The sequence below is a fragment of the Heteronotia binoei genome, chromosome 8, assembly GCF_032191835.1.
Source record: "Heteronotia binoei isolate CCM8104 ecotype False Entrance Well chromosome 8, APGP_CSIRO_Hbin_v1, whole genome shotgun sequence".
In the NCBI taxonomy this organism is placed as follows: Eukaryota; Metazoa; Chordata; class Lepidosauria; order Squamata; family Gekkonidae; genus Heteronotia; species Heteronotia binoei.
The window spans coordinates 74,665,311-74,686,343 of record NC_083230.1 but is presented as its reverse complement, the minus strand read 5'-3'; the positions used below and the strand labels follow the sequence as shown (position 1 = coordinate 74,686,343).

At 42.4% G+C, this 21,033-nt stretch overlaps 1 protein-coding gene across 5 annotated transcripts in view; it reads right to left on the bottom strand.

Annotated features, from left to right (window-relative positions):
• Positions 1 to 21,033, bottom strand: part of ANO4 (anoctamin 4) — a 288,919-nt gene that overhangs the window by 249,633 nt on the left and 18,253 nt on the right. For 3 of the 5 annotated variants that reach the window (XM_060245245.1, XM_060245248.1, XM_060245250.1), the window contains exon 1: positions 4,396 to 4,552. The exons of 1 other annotated variant lie outside the window; for it this stretch is intronic. The gene's annotated coding sequence lies outside the window, so the exon portion shown is untranslated. Of the gene's footprint in view, positions 1 to 4,395; positions 4,804 to 21,033 lie in introns of those variants that run through there. One more of the 5 variants, XM_060245249.1, reaches the window with a different exon arrangement.

Sequence of the window (21,033 nt, the reverse complement as noted above, 5' to 3'; positions counted from 1 at the left end):
CTCTAAAAACAGAACTGAACCAACCAATAGGCTGAGAAATGAACTCTGATTCTCAAACGCTTATGCTGAAATAATTGTTTGGTTAGTCTTGAAGGTGCTGTTGGACTCCTGTTTTATTTGCCACTATAAACTAACACAGCTGCCCATCTGGAAGAGGATATGTCCAAGTCACTATAGCTTTGTGTTTATAATTAAACTGTGGGACATTTTGTCCTGTATTCTGATGTTTAGAAAGTGTGAAATGCCCAGGATAGTCTCATGCAAGCATTTTCCTTGTACATAGTTCTTTTTCTCAAAGGTTATAGAAAATAATAGCCTGAGTGGATGTAATTTTATACACAGAGCTCTCAATAAATTTCACTCAGTATGTACTGTGCCTAAAGAGAGGTGTGAACCAGGTCTGGAAAATGCATTGTCATCACTTGCTGGCACTGGGAGATGACAGTTTGATGGGGTGTCTTGAGAGTCCTTCTCTGGGTATCTGTAACATGCTGTAAAGTTTAGCAATACAGTGCAGTTGCACCAGTGACGTAACAGTACAAACAAAGCACTAAATTCTTCAAGGCTCTGCATGTGTACAAGAAGCAGCTTTTGTGCGTAGTAGAAAGAATTCTACATAGATGATGCTGTGAGTCACCCAAGGACTTCAGAACTGGAGACTAAGGAGCATTTTATACAGTAAACAAGGTAGAAATAATTGTGCAATGAGACATCTAATAAAGTACTATACAACAGAGAGTCTTCCCTCTCCATCACTAGAAAATATACCAGTGGCTCAGGAGGAGGATCTCCTCTCTAGCAAGGATCCTACTAATCCAACACCGTGAACACCAGTGGTTTCCATAGCTGTTGTCTAGAGAACATGCTGACCCTTCTGAAGCTTTTTGCTAAATAATGTGAACTGGCTTACTGGCAGAATCCCTTTGAATGATGACAGTAATCTTTCTGCAGTGTATTGGCTCTTTGCTTAAGCACACTGTCCACAGATTGATCTGTAATGTTTGTCTGTGTTACCAGGGCTTTTTCCTGGAGGAATGCGGCTGAACAGAGTTCTAGAACCTCTTAGCGGAAACAAAATTTTCCAAAAAATATATTTTTTTAAGCTCATGAGGGGTGCCTCTATGTTTCTCCTTCATTTTCCTCTTAAGACATGGGTGTCGAACTAATTTGTTATGAGGGCTGGATTTGACATAAATGAGACCTTGTTGGGCCGAGCCATGTTGTTATTATTATTATTAGTTTATTTATATTCTGCCCATTCCCCCATTGGGGGTTCAGAGCAGAGTATCTGAGCAGAGTATCTGTGTATCATAAAATGTAATGCCAGGTAGCGGACATATAAACTTTATAAAGGGCACAGACACACAATTAAAGGGGTTTTTTGCTTAAAATAAAACATGCTTAAAATATTAGCCTGCTTGCAATATTTTGTTTTACAGTCTCTGATAAATGTCACCTCTTGCTATGAATTATTGCATCAAACACTGCAGACAATATCTGTACCAGTCTTGAATATGTGCTGTTCAGGTGTGCACATCTGCAAGTTGCAAACCTACTTTTGATTCATTGACATACATTACAGACATCTCATGGTCAATGCTTTGAGCCTAAGACCCAGATGAACATGAAATAGCTGGGCATTGTGAGCTTTTGTTACAGAAGTTGCTTCACGTACTAGTCAAGAACATGTGAAGGCACCATGGCACAGACTGAGGGCTATGTACTTGTCTACAAAACTATAATTTTCCCCAGAAAAATGACTAAAAAAAAAAATACAACTTCCCCCCCAAAAAACAACTACAAGAACAGAGAGACAGCCATGTACAGTGGTCAGTGTCAACCTACTATCTGGAAGTCTAAATTCAAGACCCCCAATCAAAGGAAAATGTGAAAGAAAAAATAAGGAAAATTTGCTGGGTAAACCTGGGGTGGAACATACTCTCAGCCTAATGCTGATATTTCTCTTCTAAATAGTTCACATGCTTTTTTATTGAGAAAGACTGGAGAACATGAGTACAGTGACAAAGAGGAGGGGAACCCAGTTACAAGCCCAACAAAACTCCCTCTAGCAAGGCAAAAAGCTCATACCTTCACTAAAATGTTGCTAGTCTTAAAAGCACTCATTGTAGCTCTCCTGATGGTGTGAACTGGGCAAAGAAAGCTCTGAGTTTTTCTTTTCTTCCCTGGGGCACGAGGAGGGGGAGGAGCCTCAGCCATTCATTAGAAGGAAGAGAGGCTTGTCTCAGTAGCTCTGCAGTGATTAATCGAGCCTGGCAAACTTAATCACCCAGCAGAGCTATAGAGCCAAGCTCCCTCGTTGGCTGAGGCTGCTCCTCCCTCCTCCTCCCTTTGGGAAAAGGGTTGGGGGGGGGGGAGAGGGAAAGACTGCTTTGCTGCTCTGGCTTATCTGGGGAGAAACTCAAAATGGCGACCGAAAAAAGCAGGCAAGGGAAAATGAAGCAGATGACAGCCAGTTGCTGGAGGGCCTGATTGGAGCCCTCTGCGGGCCTGATCCGGCCCGCGGGCCATATGTTTGACAGTCATGCATTAAGAGTACCAGCACCTCTTTTTCCAGGAGGAAAAAGCACAGATCCTGTATCTTCTACTGTCAGGCAGCATTTCCATTATATCTAAGATAATGTTGGTTACAATAGTTGATGAAGACTATGCAGTGCAGTTACTGCTTCATCTTTGCTATCAAGTTGTTAGCTCACCATATTAAAATCTTTTGCATAGTAGGAATCTTATATTTGCTCTTGCTAATAAAAACAGTAAACAGTAAAAAAAAAAAAACCACCCTGAGAAAACAGGGTTGTTCTATAAGCTGCATTACCTTCCATACCAATCAAGTCTCAAACTCAAGTTTTGTTTATTAGTTCAATTCACCCATTAGGGACACCTGAGAGCTCCATTGGAACATCTCTTGGTCTCACTGGTTTTCATGGGAGGAAACAGTTTGAATTCATGTTAAAAAGTCAGTATCTTTATGTTCTAAAACCCACAATTCATTATACCTTTTTTTTAAAAAAATAGCTTATATGATAGTACTTCTCTAGTCTAAATCCAGAAGCAAAAAAGGGAAATGAAGTGCAGTCAAAACCCAACAGCCCCTGGCCCTGATTTTGGAAGAAGCAGAACAGCATCAGGAAAGAATTGAGAAGATGGTGCATTCACAGCAGTGCTTATGGACTATTGGAGTGATTAACAGTGTCAGAGCATGCAGCACTGATTTCCTATTAGGCAGTGCATCACACAGCATGACCCTGGGATGCCCCAGCAGTCACTGGGAGTGGTGAAAGGACTGGCCCATGTGCGGAAGCCTGTTTCTGCACATAGATTAACTTCTCTATATTTAAGCAAATGCCCCTTATCTTAATGGAGCTGCACAGGTTTCTGTCCGTATACACCTTGTTGGTGGCCATTACACCTGTACATTTGAATCAGAGCTGAAGAGTTTTTGGTGGATCTTAATTATTCAGGATATAGTGTGAGGATACACTGAAAATCCTTAAGCCATCTGTTTTAAAGATTCAGAATCATTACAACATTGTGAAAAGATTGTGCAGTATGAGCTAATGCTAACTGGCATTCAGTTTGAATATTTTTTCCCTGATAATTAGGAGGTTGAAGGGTGCGTAAACTCTAAGACTGTCATATTCTACTAAATATCAAAGGACAATTTGCAAAAGAAAGTTGCCAAAAGATTACAAAGTGAGGTCAAAGCAACGCTATTTTGTGCTGTAAAATCCATAGTTTCCATTTTCCTTAGGAGTTGTGAAAACACTAGGTCAAGTTGTCTTCTCTCATCTCAAAAAAGTGGTAGGCTGGCTTCACAAACACAAGCTCATTTCCCTCCCCAATTGATCTCTTTCAGAGGTCCATACCTCAAATGATGTTGCCTGGAGGAACCCTTCAGATGGGTGTTGATGAAGGGCTGGTGGAAACCCCATGTGTGCCCCCCCCCCTTAAAACCCCAGAATCTCAGAAGCGTTTTGTTCTCCCTCTTCTTTAAGGTACTGTGCATTTTTTGCGCAGCAGATCTTCATGCTTGAGACTACACCTCGTTCAAATGCATTATCTCACTTCTGTGGGATTCCTGCACATTGCTATAGCTGACAATCGCCAGTAATACTTACACACTGCCTCTTTCAAGGACAAAGAGAATTTCAGCCGCTATACACAAGGTAGGGTCTTTGGGGGTGGGAAACCCACAGATAAACTTGCACTTTGAGCATCAAATACATGTCACTGCCATGAAAATGAGGCTGCAAATGAAGGTCATGAGGCTTAGCCGTGAGAGAGAAAGAGAGGGGGGAAGCGAGCGCAAACGAGGGGGGGGGGTGACAGCGAGCACTGCACCAAAGGCACTCAGTCAATGGATATTGTGGTACTTACCAGAAAAACAGAAAGATCTGAAGAGAACCAGCCTACGGGTTCCTGTTGAAAACAGCAACAACCACCTTCCGCAGGAAGAGATCCAAAGGGAGGTTTGCAAAGAACCGTCCAGGGGAAGGAGAGCGAAGGATGGGATGCTGCACGCAACACCACCGGCAAGTCTTTCCCCAGCCTCCTGGACCTGTAGGCACTCGGGGGGTGGTTTACCAAGAAGTCTGACTCCGCTGTGGCACTGCAGCTAAACCCCGACTGCCGTTTGGTCTCTCAGTCACACGCGCGCCAGCTACACGCGGGGGATTTTCTCTCTCTCCTCCCCCCCCCGCCTCCTTTGACTTCGCGTGCTCACCATTACTTGCCTTGCCGAGGGGTGGGGTGGGGTGGGATAGGGGGGAGGAGTTGGGAGCGAGCAAGGGAGCCGGCGGCATCGGGCTTCTTAATCAGTCACGGCCCCCAGCCAATCAGGCGGCGGCTCAGCAGTGCCAGCAGCAGCATGACAGCCCCCCCCCCCCCCCCGCCCTGACAGCACCGACCGCGCGGAGGCACAAAGCAACCTCGTCCCCCAGACGAGACAAGAACATTCCCAGGGCAATCTGTTCCCCTTGATCCGGCCACGCAGGCTTTCATCTCTCCGCCTCACAAAAGGAACTGTTCGCATGCCCTGTGGCGGCGGCTGCTTCTTATCCAGGGAACTCAACGCTTGAAGAGCCCAGCAACAGCAGCTCCCACTTGGAGATCCTTACCGTCGGTTTTCCAGATGCGCTGCTTCTTACCTCTGCAGTCAGGCCGAAAAGCAAGGGGGGTGGAACTGGAGAGAATTGCCTCTATCTGCCTTCCAGCATCACCTGAAACTTCATTCTCTGCTGCACTTTACACCAGGCCTATTTACAATTCCATCTGTTTTTCATGACTTCATATAAATGCGGGGGTGGGGTGGGGTTTACAATCCCATCTGTTTTTCATGACTTCATATAAATGGGGGGGGGGGTGTTAAGTTGTAATGAGGGCGACCTACAGGACGAAAAGTTGAGAACTTCCTCTCATAACAGACCATGTGCAAAATGCATTCAGTTGTAAGCCTGGCCTTACACAGAAAGTTTCGATTTCTGCAATGGAAATTCAAAGACCTACAGTAGAAAACAAAACACCCCCCCCCCCCCCCAAAAAAAAAAACCTGCTTCCATTTTTCATCAGAACAAGCTCTAACCCCTTATATGGAAAATGCAAAGAAATGTATTTATGAACTCTCAGCTTATTTCTCATAGAAAGTCTGGTTTTGGTTTAAGTACTATTCTAAGTGAGATGGACACATATGTGCAAAGGAAATGGGACTGGAAGGGAGGGAGGCCCTTTCTGATTAGGGATGGAGTGACACAGTTGTTAAAGCCTTTATCATTTTTAGCTGACATATGTCTTGGTCTACAAGGATGACTGGAACCTTGGTTCACAACTTTCATATTAAAATATGGGAGTCTCTCAGAGCCAAACTAGAGATTATATTTTTTAAGAAGTTGGGTTGGGGTTCCCTTGACTCAACTTCCATTCCCCTCAGTTAGACAACAGCAACTGAGCATTTACTTCCCAGGTGTCACAGTGGCCAAATTTTGATCCAAACCATGGCGCGGGGCAGAGGAGGCTTTAGCCTCTTCCCCATTTTACTGTCATAAAGTGGTCCAGGAGGGTATTATTTTCCTCACTGTGCATGTACTTAAAAAACATAATATCCAGCTTGGCCCTCAGGTTGCTTTCATATAAAAAATGGTAATAGGTATATTGCTATGGTGTCAGTGATCCTGTCACTATACTAGACAGTCACTATACTAGAATGATACACCTATTTTCATTTTTTTGTAAAGCTGGCAAATAGGACTCCAGTGGTGTGGGGGTGGAATGGTGGACATGAGGGAATACCCCCATGTGGAGAATCTCCCCATGTGGAATCTGCAATGAGGCAGGGTTGCCAGTTCCAGCTCTGGAAATTTCTGGAGAATTTGGGGGTGGAACCTGGGAAGGGAGGGTTTGGAGAGGGAAGGGACCTTAGTGGGATATAATGCCATAGTGTTATGTCTCTTCAATAAAGCCTCCACATCAGTCTTCAAGTTTGTTTTATTATCTCCAAGTCAGTCAACATACACAACATAAAACCACGTCCTACAGCTGCAAAGTTCACTCCCTACTTCCTATCTTAACTTATATATAACCCTCTTAAAGGGACATACACCACATCTCCCCCTTTGTCAATTCATAACATAGTCCTTCAAACAGGTGGTCGTCTTGTTCTTCTCATCCTCTCCGTTGCTGCAGCTGGCGGTGCCTCTTGAGATGGTAATGGTTGTGGTACTAGTGAGGAAGAGCGGGCTGAAACTGAATCCAGCGAAGACAGAAGTCCTTTGTCTGGGTCGGGGCGCTCGGGGAGGGGAAATACCTCTCCCGGTCTTCGACGGGGCGCCGTTGAAAGCGGCGCACCGAGTTAAGAGCCTGGGAGTTTTACTGGAGCCTGCATTATCAATGGAGGCCCAGATTGCAGCCACTGCCAAGTCAGCCTTTTTCCATCTAAGGCGGGCAAAGCAGTTGGCTCCCTTCCTAGAGCACCAAGATCTGGCAATGGTGCTTCATGCAACGGTCACCTCGAGACTGGATTACTGTAATGCCCTCTACATGGGGCTGCCTCTGTGCCGAACCCGGAAGCTGCAGCTGGTGCAGAACGCAGCGGCTAGACTGTTGCTGGGACTCCCTAAATGGGAGCACATACAGCCTGGGCTGCGCGAACTGCACTGGCTGCCAGTTACATACCGGGTTCGTTACAAAGTGCTGGTCATTACCTTTAAAGCCCTATATGGTCGAGGACCTGTCTACCTTAGGGACCGTCTCTCCTCATATGAACCCCAGAGAGCACTGAGGTCAGCCGGGAAAAACCTGCTGACTATCCCCGGACCGAGAGAGGTGAAGCTGCAAAGCACCCGTAACCGGGCCTTCTCCTCTATAGCCCCGAGCCTATGGAACCAACTTCCAGAGGAAATGCGGGCCCTGCGGGACCTAGAACAGTTCCGCAGGGCCTGCAAGACCTTCCTCTTCAGACTGGCCTTCCCTGATGAAAATGGAAATTGCGAAGGAAACCGCCATCAGAAAAAGTAAACATAGCACTAGCACTTTTAAAAATTAACTAATTTGATTTTGGAGCTTAACCAGATTTTAACTAAATGCTGATAATGTTTAATGTAGTTTTATTTACTTGTATAATTTAACCCTGAATCATGTTGTTGGCCGCCCTGAGCCTGCTCCGGCGGGGAGGGCGGGATACAAATAAAATTTGTTGTTGTTGTTGTCTCTTGAGGTGTATCTAAGAGTTCCGGCTGATCCCTTGAATTAGTCCCCTCACAAACAGGACCAGCCTCATTTTGAATCTCTGGTAACAAAGGAGAGTCGTCTAATTCAAAACTCCTTCCACTAGAATGTGCAGATACCAAATGAGACACATTCCATACTTGCCTATCTGCTAATTTATAAGTATATGGTCTCTCCTCTCAATAACTTCGAGGGGTGGGGTGAATCGACATTCCCCCTTTCGTAAAATTCCTGGTCTCCTTACTCTAACAAAAGAGCCACACTCACTCACTCACTCTCACTCACATTTTATTTGAATCCCACCCTCCCCGACCAAGCGGCTTAGGGCGGCTAACAGCATAAAATTCAATACATACATTATATAATAAATAACATTTGAAGACAAATTAAAATCCATAAAATTCTAAAAACATTAATACATTTAGTGCTATTCATCGGCAAGGGAGCCGGCAGCATCGGGCTTCTTAATCAGTCACGGCCCCCAGCCAATCAGGTGGCGCCTCAGCAGTGCCAGCAGCAGCATGACAGCCCCCCCCCCGCTCTGACAGCACCAACCGCGCGGAGGCACAAAGCAACCTTGTCCCCCAGACGAGACAAGAACATTCCCAGGGCAATCTGTTCCCCTTGATCCTGTTGCCAAAACTTGTAACATCCTTAGCACCTCTACGTCTATCTGTATATGCCCTATATTTTTCTTGCTCCTGATTCACTCTTTTCCTCAGTTCTGAATCTGACACATCAGTCCTTGCCTTTAAAATCCCAGTGACATTTAACTTAGTACACATCTCCCTCCCATGCAACAATTCTGCTGGGGATCTTTGTGTTGTGCCTTGTTGCCCTATATACTTGTAAAAAATCAGTTGTAAAGGTAACCCAGGCCTTTCCTTCCAATTTAGCTGTTTGCAAGCTATCTTTCAAACTTCTATTAAATCGTTCAATCTCTCCATTAGCTTGCAGGTAATACACTGATGACCTCCTGTGTATAATATTTCGCTCTGCAAGGAATGTTTCAAATTCCACAGAAGTAGATTGGGTGCCATTATCAGAGATCAACGCCTTAGGGTCCCCTTCCCTACTGAAAACTACTACCAAAAACTTAATCACAGCAGCTGACGTGGCCTGTGATGTAAACGCTATCTCTGGCCACTTACTAAAATAGTCTATCAGTGTAATAGCATAGCGACATTCAATAGAGGCAGTATCAAAAGGTCCCACAATGTCAATAGCAACTTTTTCCCAAGCAGAATGTGGGAATGCGACCGGATGTAATGGTGCGGGATGTCTTATCATGTAACTTGCAGGTGACACAAGCCTTAATGGCTGCCTCCACTTGTGAATCCATCCCAGGCCACCAATACAAATCACGCAATTGTTGTTTTTTACGTACAATTCCTTGATGTGTATCATGAGCAAGAGCTACAAATGTAGGTTGCAATTCTTCTAGGACAAGCAACCGATGTGTACCTCATAAAATACAGCCATTTTGTAATGAGAGTTCATCACGTACTCTAAAATAAGGCAACAGTTCTAATTCCATTCTCTTTTCCTTACTAGGCCATTTATTAATCAAAAATCCTCTTAGTTTCTGCTGAACTGGGCATGCCAAGCATGCAGTTTGAAATTTCTCTTGGTTGACTGCAACCAGAATGCCTGAAAGCAGTGCAACTACTTCTACATCCTCTTCTGGCAATGCACATGAGGATGGCAAGGGAAGCCGCGACAAACAATCAGCTGTTACATTTTCTGCTCCTGGTTTATATTCCATCTCATAACTAAAACAAAGCAGTCATGCTGACCACCTAGCAATTCGATTTTCTGCTCTTCCCAATCCTTTTGATGTCAACAGTGTTATCAGGGGGCTATGACCAGTGCGTAATTTAAATTGATGACCCCACAGATAAGTTCTCCACTTTTCTGTGGCCCAAACACATGCAAGAGCCTCCTTTTCAACCACAGAATACTTTCTTTCAGCCTCAGTCATTGTTCTTGATGCAAACGCAACTGTCTTTTCTACCTTGCCTTCGTGGAGCTGAGTCAAAACAGCTCCCAAGTCATATTCAGAAGCATCAGTTGTTACAATTATAGGCAGAGATGGATCAAACAATGCCAAAGCCGGGCTATGAATGATCAAATCTTTTACAGTCTCAAAACTAGCCTGAGCTGCAGATGACCATATCAAGACTGTACTTCCATGCAACAGTTCTCTCAATGGCTCAGTAACTGAAGCATAATTAGGGATAAACTTTGCATACTATGAAGTCAGCCCCCCAAAAGACCGCAACTTTTGTAGATCAGTTGGAGGTGGTGCCTGCATAATTGCTTCAACATGATCTACATCAGGTTTCAACCTCTCTGCTGAAACACTATGTCCCAAAAAAGGAAGTTCCACCTGCCTAAGTTTACATTTCTCCATATTAAGTTCCAGCCCAGCTGAACTAATACGCCTTAATACTGACTGTAAATTTCTCTCATGTTCTTCCGGGGTCTTTCCAAATACAATAATATCGTCTAAACAGCACTGCACCCCATTCTGCCCCTTAAATATTAAAGACATCATCTTTTGAAAAGCAGCAGGGGCCGAAGCCAATCCATATGGGTTAAATCTAAACAACCCATCATGTGTAATAAATGCTGTAAGATCTCTACTTTCTCTATGCAACATAACTTGGTGGTATGTACTCTGCAAATCCAAGGTGGAAAACATCTTAGCTCCTGCCAATTCAGAGAATACTTCTTCTATATGTGGCAATGGATGACTATCAATCACCACAGCCTTATTAGATTCTCTCAGATCTACACAAAGACGTATACTTCCGTCTTTCTTTCCTACCACCACTATGGGTGAGACCCATTCTGATGAGTCCACCTCCTCAATAATATCCTTCTCCATCAATTTCTTAAGCTCTTCTGACACAGCATCTCTCACAGCAAATGGCAATCATCATAACTTCTGTTGCACAGGGATCACATTAGACCTCACTTTTACTTTATGGACAAATCCCTTTGCACACGCAATCTCCTGTACCAAGGTATCCCCACTTACAGAAGTATTCCCACTCTGTATAGACTCAGCCTCCAGTTGTGGGGCCACAACACAGCCATCCACTACCATAGCTTTAATGCAGCAAACAAGTTCCTGCCAAGAATAGGGGTACCATTAGGCACAACATAAAATTCTGCAGGTGCACAACTTGCACCACAATTCACTTCAGCAGATAGGCAACCACATAAAGGTATTTGGTTCTTTAAATAACAAACCAGTTGTAATTTTGGTTCCACTAATGGTACATTCCCAAAATATTGCAAATATAATCCCTCAGATAGTATAGAGACTGCTGATTCAGTGTCTAACATCAACTCAATTTCATGACTCTCCCCCAAGGGACTAACAGTTATCTTAACAGTACACATAATTCTTTTTGCCTCAGAGATACTTCTTTTCCTATTCACATTCAAAACATTTACATCAGGTACCTGGATTGCATGCACCTGATGATTATTCTGGCGGCTATAACAAGTCTTAAAAAATGTCCAAATTTTTTGCAATGACTACATTGTACTCCTTTTGCAGGGCACTTAAGGTCATTTGCCAGGTATTGTATAGAGCCACAACGGAAACATGTTTTTATTGGCATTCTGTGTCTCTGATTTCCTGGCTTTCCAACCTGTTCCTTCAGTTCTTTTACAGAGTTTTGACTTTGTCTTGGCATTTTCTGCAACAGTTCCACTTCTTTTATTCCATCTCCAGTGCCCAAACTTATCATCTTAGTTTCATTCAATGCTGCTTCGGTTTGGGTTGCTATTGCTATAGCTTTATCCAAAGAAAGTTCTGGTTCTAAAAGCAGCCACTCCCTTATGCAAGATACAGCTATTTTTTCAACCAGCTGGTCTCTGATCATCTCATCAGCCAACACTCCAAACTCACAGGGGCAAATTAAGTCTCTCAAAGCTGCAATGTATTGTAACATTGACTCCCCCTTTCTCTGTTCACATTGACAACATTTATAACGATTAGCAACCACATTAACCTTGGGCACAAAAAACCCCTTCAATGCAGTAAGAGCCATCTCATATTTATCATCCACAAGAGGGAGTGTATAAAAAATACGTTGTTCTTCTACTTCTAGGGCGTGGATAAGCAATGCAAGCTTATGTTCTTCAGACACCGCACTGTCACTAATTGCAAGCAGGTAATTGTCAAACATGCGGATCCATGAGGTGAAAATAATTGGAGGCTCACCTGGATTTTGCAAAAAAGGTACCGGTGGATTCAGAGGCAAAAGTGCCATCCCTCTTTCATCTCCAATTTGTTATGCCTCTTCAATAAAGCCTCCACATCAGTCTTCAAGTTTGTTTTATTATCTCCAAGTCAGTCAACACACATAACATAAAACCACATCCCACAACTGCAAAGTTCACTCCCTGTTTTCTATCTTAACTTATATATAACCCTCTTAAAGGGACATACACCACACATAGTGGTATAATGCCATAGGGTCCACCCTCCAAGGCAGCCATTTGCTTCAGAGGAACAGATCTCTGTAATCGGAAATCAGTTGTAATTCCAGGAGATCTTACTACCTGGAGGTTGGCAACCTAACGGAGGGGGAGACAGGAAAGTTCCACTCTGCCAGTAGAAAACTGAGTCTGGATCCAACTACTATGCTGAACATGGAAAATATTTTAGTTTACCTTGTCAAAGGTACTGGTTCATATTATTTTTACAATATAAAGTATGAAAAGGTTTCAGCTGACAAATTTATGTAAATCTATCTTAATTTGCCACCATGTCCCCTTTTTAAAGATACTCAAAGTGCATCATCATCATATTTTTCTAGTAACTCAAGTTGTAAACCTAAGAACATGTCCCTGGAAGTAAGTTCAAATGAATAAAATAGGACTTACTTCCAAGTAGACCTGTTTAGAATTTTTCCAGCAGTGTATCTTGGATGATGTTTGCTGAATTCTGCTTCCTCCTAAAGCATTCCAACAATTTCAAGGTCAGCATTGTCTACTGAGACTGGCAGCAGCTCTCAAGGGCCCCAGGAAGAGGTCTTTCACAACACTGATGACCTGGTCCTTTAAACTGGAGATGTAGGCAGTTGAATATGCAACCTTCTAAAAGCATTATGTTTAAAGGTTTAAAGTGTGTCATTATGGGGAAATAAACCTTTAAACATAATGCCAGGACAGCGTGAAATTCCACAGGTAAATGTTTTTGGTTGTTATTTGTTTTTAATGTCTATTCAATTGGACATCCCTTGGGAAGTATTCTTAGAATTGCACTATAAGAGATCCAGTTCCAGCATAGCCTCATTTGTACATCCTTGGAGAAATCATTCTATATGTTCAACTGACTTTTTGTGACCTGCCCTGAGCCCTCTTGTGGGGGAGGGTGGGATATATATATATATATATATATATATATATATATATATATATATATATATATATATATATATATATATATATATATATATATATATATATATATATATATATATATATATATATATATATATATATATCAAATTAAATAAATAAATATTTCATGTATGCAACATCTTTTAAATCTACTCTTTATCAGTTGTATTAAACAGAGAAAAATGTGTTGCCCTCGTGTACACTTGAATAAGCCTTTGAAAGGATCTTCAGTCACAATCAAGAATGTAAATGTGCATTTAGAGCATGTTTCGTTTATATGTCATATATGCATTCATGTGCATAAATTCATCTTAGGTTGTTTAAGTGTATGTAAAGATTTTTGACTACTAGAAATCCTATCCAAAGCCAATTCAAATCTGTGAAAAGATAACAGAATCCAGTAATCAGTTCTTGAAGAGTGCTCCATTTTCAGACTTGTCCAATAATAAGGCGACTTGGTTTACATGTACCAAATTCCAGCCTTCAAGGCAATAAAGAATATCTTGATTATTTAGGGTACACTTTGGGGTACTAGGCATTTGCTTTTACTCTGTGTTAGGCTGTGAGGCTGCATTTGTATCTCAGCTAAATATTATTCTGTATTTAGTAGAGTCAGATGATTATCTGGTGAACAGATTACAAAAGGCATGCCACTTGTTTGTGGAACTAATTAAGCTAGCTAGGCTTGAGATCTGAGACAGCATCCTGCATTTCTTTAGCTCTTTGCCCTCTGCTGCTCCCTCTAGTCAAGTCAAGGCAACAAAATGAAAGCAAGATAGCCTAGAAAGGGGAACAGCTGAAATTGGAGCATCTAATACAACTGTACATTGAAATGAGCAGAACAGTCCCATGGGTATTACTGCCAATTTTTTTTTGCAATAGTTAGGAAAAACAAAGAATTACTTGGGTCTTCCATTTAAAAAACTAAATAGCTGTCCAGGAAACACAGAAGTAAGAAGCATGTATGGAATGAAGCAGTCAGATCTAGTAGCATGTAGGCTCATAGAATATACATAAAAACTACCCCATCTGTCCTATGGGTTATTAAACACTCACACAAAACCTACCCAGTTTTCAATATGAGACTAGTTTGTCAAGCAAAGGCATCATGGGGCATACTCAGAAAGGCACACTTCCATTTTAAGAACATAAGAACATAAGAGAAGCCATGTTGGATCAGGCCAGATTTCTGACACGAGCAAAAAGTTACTGTTGACCAGCAAGAAAAGTTGTACTGAAAACTAAGGAAGCAATCAGCTCAGGTAAGACCTCACTTGGAATACTGTGTTCAGTTTTGGGCACCACATTTTAAGAAGGATATAGACAAGCTGGAACGGGTCCAGAGGAGGGCAACAAAGATGGTGAGGGGCCTGGAGATCAAGTCCTATGAAGAAAGAGCTGGGCATGTTTAGCCTGGAGAGGAAGCAGCTGAGATGTGCTATGATCACCATCTTCAAGAACTTGAAGGGCTGTCATATAGATGATGGTGCAGAATTATTTTCTGTGGCCCCAGAAGGTAGGACCAGAACCAACAGATCGGAATTAAATCAAATGAGTTTCCGGCTCAGCATTAGGAAGAACTTCCTGACAGTTAGAGAGGTTCCTCAGTGAAACAGCCTTCCTCAGGAGGTGGTGGGCTCTCCTTCCTTGGAAGTTTTTAAACAGAGGCTAATGGCCATCAGACAGCAAAGCAGATCCTGTGAATTTAGGGGGAGGTATTTGTGTCTTTCCTGCATTGTGCAGGGGATTGGACTAGATGACCCTGAGGTCCCTTCCAACTCTATGATTCTAATCCTAAGTAGGTCTACTAGGAAGTAAGTTCCATTTTAATCAGTGGGTCTTAACTGTAGAAAAGTATTTTTAAAGATCCAGCCTAAAGTAAAGTTGCCAACTCTGGATTAGGAAATTCTGGCAGATTTTTTACTAGTGCTTGGCGAGGATGGAAACTCATTTGGGAAGTGATGTCATAGAGTTTGCCCTCTGCAGCTACTATTTTCTCCAGAGAAACTCATCTCTAGTGTATGGAGAACAGCTGGAATGCCTGAGAATTCCAGGCTCCACCTGGAGTTTGGCAACTCTATCTTACAGTGAAATCCTAAACAGGTCTACCCAGAATCCTACTCAAATCTATTCAATTGGACGTATCCCTTGGGAAGTATTCTTAGAATTGGACTATAAGAGATCCAGTTCCAGCATAGCCACATTTGTACAGCCTTGGAGAAATCATTATCTTTCAGCCTGATCTATTTTCAGAGGGACTGTTCAAGGGTAAAAATTCACTTCCCAAGGGAAGCAGCATTAGTATCCAAAAAACTGCACTGAACATGACTTAGCAACAGTGATCCATGCAATGGTCACCTCAAGACTGGATTACTGTAATGCCCTCTACATGGGGCTGCCTTTGTGCCAAACCCGGAAGCTGCAGCTGGTGCAGAATGCGGTGGCTAGGCTGCTATTAGGGCTCCCGAAGTGGGAGCATATACAGCCAGGGCTGCGCGAACTGCACTGGCTGCCAGTTGTATACCGGGTTCGTTACAAAGCGCCGTCATTACCTTTAAAGCCCTATATGGCCGAGGGCCTGCCTACCTTAGGGACCGTCTCTCCCCATATGAGTCCAGAGAGTACTGAGATCAGGGGGAAAGAACTGGTTGACAATCCCTGGGCCGAAGGAGGCCAAATTGAAGAGCACACAAGAATGGGCCTTTTCGACTGTAGCTCCGCACTGGTGGAATCAACTTCCAAATGAAGTGGGGGCCCTGTAGAGTCTTGATCAATTCCGTAGGGCCTGCAAGACTATTCTTTTTAAAATGGCCTTCGCTTAAATATAGACCTAATGTTAAATATAGACATATCCAGCCACCAACACACTGAGGAAAACATCTGAGATGTAGCACCAAAAATGTTAATTTTAAATTGTAAATGATGGTTTTAAATATGATGTTTTTTATTTAATGAATTATTTATCAAATTGTGCTGATGTTTTACTGTAAACTAGAAATTATGTTGTGAGCCGCCTTGAGCCTGCTTCAGCGGGGAGGGCGGGATATAAATAAAATGTATTATTATTATTATTATTATTATTAACATGCAAAAGTTTCCCAGCACTCTCTGGTGTGCTAGAAAAATGCATGTGTGAATCATCATCATCAATCACCATAGTAGATCTTTAAAAGCAGAGTGGGGAAATAGCACTTAATGCTGAATAACTTTGTGTGGGTCGTTGTAGATTTTCCAGGCTGTGTGGCTGTGGTCTTGGCATTGTGAGACCTGACGTTTCACCAGCAACTGCTACTGGCATCTTCAGAGGTGTAACCCAGAAAACTGGAGTTCTCTCTGGGTCAAATTATTTCAAGACACTGTAATGCTGGACAACACATCAAATTACCATGTTAGATTACACAGAGAAACCATTGAAATCCATAAACATAAACACAATTTCAACAGGAAGGTAGAAAATTTAAAAATGAATAGGGCATGGCTTTCAGTCCTGAAAAACACAAAATGCCCTACAGCTTACAACAGCTCTACAGATAAGAATTTCAATAACCAATCCATGTACAAAAGAACCCCCTCAGGTAAGCATTAGTATGTCACAGCCCAGGAAGCTCCCACAAGATAATGCCCTACCCCATCTGCTTGAGTAGATATAAATTACTGCCTACCAACTTCTCAATTTGACTCAGAAAGAACTCCAGTTTTCTGAGGATGCCCACAGTTGCTGGCAAAACGTCAGGTCTCACAATGCCGAGACCACGGCCACACAGCCTGAAAAATCTACAACAATCAATGGATTCCGGCTGTGAAAGCCTTTGTGTTGTTTAGACAGATCTATGGATTAGAAATTTGGGGTACTACTAGTTTTCAGAGTTCTAATTTTATTCATGGAGCATTGTTCCAATATAGGCAGTAGTGTTGATATGCCCAAAAGTGCCCTCTAGTGGATTTGTCAGATCTAGACAGTGATAACTGTGAAATCCAAAACCAAGAACACAATCCATGAAATAACTTCAATAAGGATTAACCAAATGACACAGAAAAGTGATACAGTATCAAAAAGTTAGGGTGATTTTAAAAGTATATTTATAGTCAATGAAGCTGTTTGGTATGTTTAGGGCACAGCACCAGTCAATTCTGAAAAGGGATTTCTTGCTTTTTTACAAGTCAAGCGAATGCATATTGATTCAGGGAGTCCAAAACCACACATACTAAAAACTCTGGTAACTACATCTGGAGCTATCAATAGCATTACAGGGACCATAGGTTTAGTTCTGAAAGAACTAAAAGAAACTGAAAGAACTCAAAGTTGAACTTGTGGATCTTCTAACAAAAATCTATAATCTTTCATTGAAATCTGCCTCCGTTCCTGAGGACTGGAAGGTAGCAAATGTCACCCCCATCTTTAAAAAGGGTTTCAGAGGAGATCCGGGAAATTACAGGCCAGTCAGTCTGACTTTGATACCTGGAAAGTTGGTAGAAACCATTATCAAGGACAGAATGAGTAGGCACATTGATGAACACGGGTTATTGAGGAAGACTCAGCATGGGTTCTGTAAGGGAAGATCTTGCCTCACTAACCTGTTACATTTCTTTGAGGGGGTGAACAAACATGTGGACAAAGGAGACCCGATAGATGTTGTTTACCTTGACTTCCAGAAAGCTTTTGATAAAGTTCCTCATCAAAGGCTCCTTAGAAAGCTTGAGAGTCATGGAGTAAAAGGACAGGTCCTCTTGTGGATCAAAAACTGGCTGAGTAATAGGAAGCAGAGAGTGAGTATAGTTGGGCAGTCTTTGCAGTGGAGGACGGTAAGCAGTGGGGTGCCGCAGGGCTCGGTACTGGGTCCCATGCTCTTTAACGTGTTCATAAATGATTTAGAGTTGGGAGTGAGCAGTGAAGTGGCCAAGTTTGCGGATGACACTAAATTGTTCAGGATGGTGAGAACCAGAGAGGATTGTGAGGAACTCCAAAGGGATCTGTTGAGGCTGGGTGAGTGGGCGTCAACGTGGCAGATGCGGTTCAATGTGGCCAAGTGCAAAGTAATGCACATTGGGGCCAAGAATCCCAGCTACAAATACAAGTTGATGGGGTGTGAACTGGCAAAGACTGACCAAGAGAGAGATCTTGGGGTCGTGGTAGATAACTCACTGAAAATGTCAAGACAGTGTGCGTTTGCAATAAAAAAGGCCAACGCCATGCTGGGAATTATTAGGAAGGGAATTGGAAACAAATCAGCCTGTATCATAATGCCCCTGTATAAATCGATGGTGCGGTCTCATTTGGAATACTGTGTGCAGTTCTGGTCGCCGCAGCTCAAAAAGGATATTATAGCATTGGAGAAAGTCCAGAGAAGGGCAAATAGAATGATTAAAGGGCTGCAGCACTTTCCCTATGAAGAAAGGTTGAAACGCTTGGGACTCTTTAGCTTGGAGAAACGTCGACTGCGGGGTTGGATATGAATTTAACAAAGAAGCAGAGACTTTTCTGCTGGGATTACAAATGGAAAAATTTCCAAAAGAAGATAGAACTTTAATATGGTACTTGCTCTCAGCTGCTAGGACATTGTATGCGCAGTTGTGGAAGCAAGAAAAAATACCAGAAAAATGGGATTGGACTATAAAAGTTATGTCATGGAGTGAAATGGACAAATTAACAAGAAAACTAAGAGACTGCGATTTAGAACTTTTTAATCGGGAGTGGAAGAAATTCAGAAGATATGTAGAGAAAGAGTGGAAAATAAAAGGACATTGGACAATTTTTGATGATTAAGATTTTTAAGATAAGAATATAACTTTTGAAGGGGGGATCTTTTTCTTTATTAATTTTTGTTTTTTCTTGATAGTTAAGGGTACCTTTAATATCTGTTTTTTCAAAAAAAAAATAACACTGGCGGGGGTCAAGTAATGGGGGGAGGGGTGGGAGGAAAGTAAGATATGGGGTAGAATGGTGGTTTTTTTTCTATCTTAAGCTTTTTATAAGTTGTAGATATAGTTCTACTACCATATGTTACTAATAAAAAATTGTTTATACTATAGAGAAACGTCGACTGCTGGGTGACATGATAGAGGTTTACAAGATAATGCATGGGTTGGAGAAAGTAGAGAAAGAGGTACTTTTCTCCCTTTCTCACAATACAAGAACTCGTGGGCATTCGATGAAATTGCTGAGCAGACAGGTTAAAACGGATAAAAGGAAGTACTTCTTCACCCAAAGGGTGATTAACATGTGGAATTCACTGCCACTGGAGGTGGTGGCGGCCACAAGTATAGCCACCTTCCAGAGGGGTTTAGATAAAAATATGGAGCACAGGTCCATCAGTGGCTATTAGCCACAGTGTGTGTGTATATATAAAAAATTTTTGCCACTGTGTGACACAGAGTGTTGGACTGGATGGGCCGTTGGCCTGATCCAACATGGCTTCTCTTATGTTCTTATGTTCTTAGTGTATAGAATATTTTATACAACAGGTTTTTTTTCTTCAGTCAAAATAATATGCAAGCTAATACCTGGTTTTACAAAAAGAACACCATAATGTCTTTTAACAAGCCTAGTATTTTAACAATGTATATAAAAAAACCCTTCAAAGTCTCATTTCTAGATAGCTTCAGGCTCATTAACTTGTCAGAGGAAGAAAAATGTTAAATTTGTAAATAAATGTCTCATTAGTGATTATCTTCAGGGCCCTACATGAATGTCAAAATTCACACGGCATGCCTCCCCCCATCCAGGGTTGCCAAGTCCAAGTCAAGAAATATCTGGGGACTTCGGGGGTGGAGCCAGGAAACTTTGGGGGTGGAGCCAGGAGACATTAGGGGTGGAGCCAAGATCAAGGCTGTGACAAGCATAATTGAACTCCAAAGGGAGTTCTGGCCATCACATTTCAAGGGACAGCACACCTTTTCATTTCCTTCCTTCCATAGGAAATCATGAAGGATAGGGGCACCTTCTTTTGGGGCTCATAGAATTGGACCCCCTGGTCCAATCTTTTTGAAACTTGGGGAGTATCTTGGGGAGAGGCACTAGATGTTATACTGAAAATTTGGTGCCTCTACCCCGAAAAACAGCCCCCCCCCAGACAGAGCTCCAGATACCCGCGGATCAATTCTCCATGATTTTCTATGGGAATAAATCTCTATAGGGAATAACAGAGTTCCCAGCAGACATTTCCCTCCCCTCCCCCCGCTTTCTGATGACCCTGAAGCGGGGGGAGGGCCTCCAAACCAGGGGATCCCCTGCTCCCACCTGGGAATTGGCAACCCTACCCCCATCCCAGACATTTTGAATGAAAACTAGTTAGTCCCATGGGAGTCAATGAACAAAAAGCATAATTACAAACCAGGCAAATTAAAAAGTTTTGTTTTATTCAGAAATAAAGTAAATTCTGATCTCACAAATGGCCTCTTGATACACTCTTGTTGTTGAGTAGCTGTACTCTTCACTTCCTGTTACACTATCCCTATGAATAGATCACTTGCATGGTGGAACAGGCTTCCTTGAGAGGTGTTGGGCTCTCCTTCCTTGGAGGTTTTTAAACAGAGGCTAGATGGCCATCTGACAGCAATGAAGATCCTGTGATTTTAGGGGGAGGTATTTGTGAGTTTCCTGCATTGTGCAGGGGGTTGGACTAGATGATCCTGGAGGTCCTTCCAACTCTATGTTTCTATGATTCTATGTGCTTCGATGAGGCACTCTACATACCCAGCTCTAGAATTTAGCATTTCCCCAGTATATTTTATTTTCATAGCCTGGATCTTCTGAATTTATAGAGTCTTCCTGTTCTAATACAGAAGCTTCTGTTGCTAGCATGGAATCCCCATGGGAAACTGTATGGGAATCACAGCCAAATATGGAAACAGACTTCTGTGTGAATAAGGTAA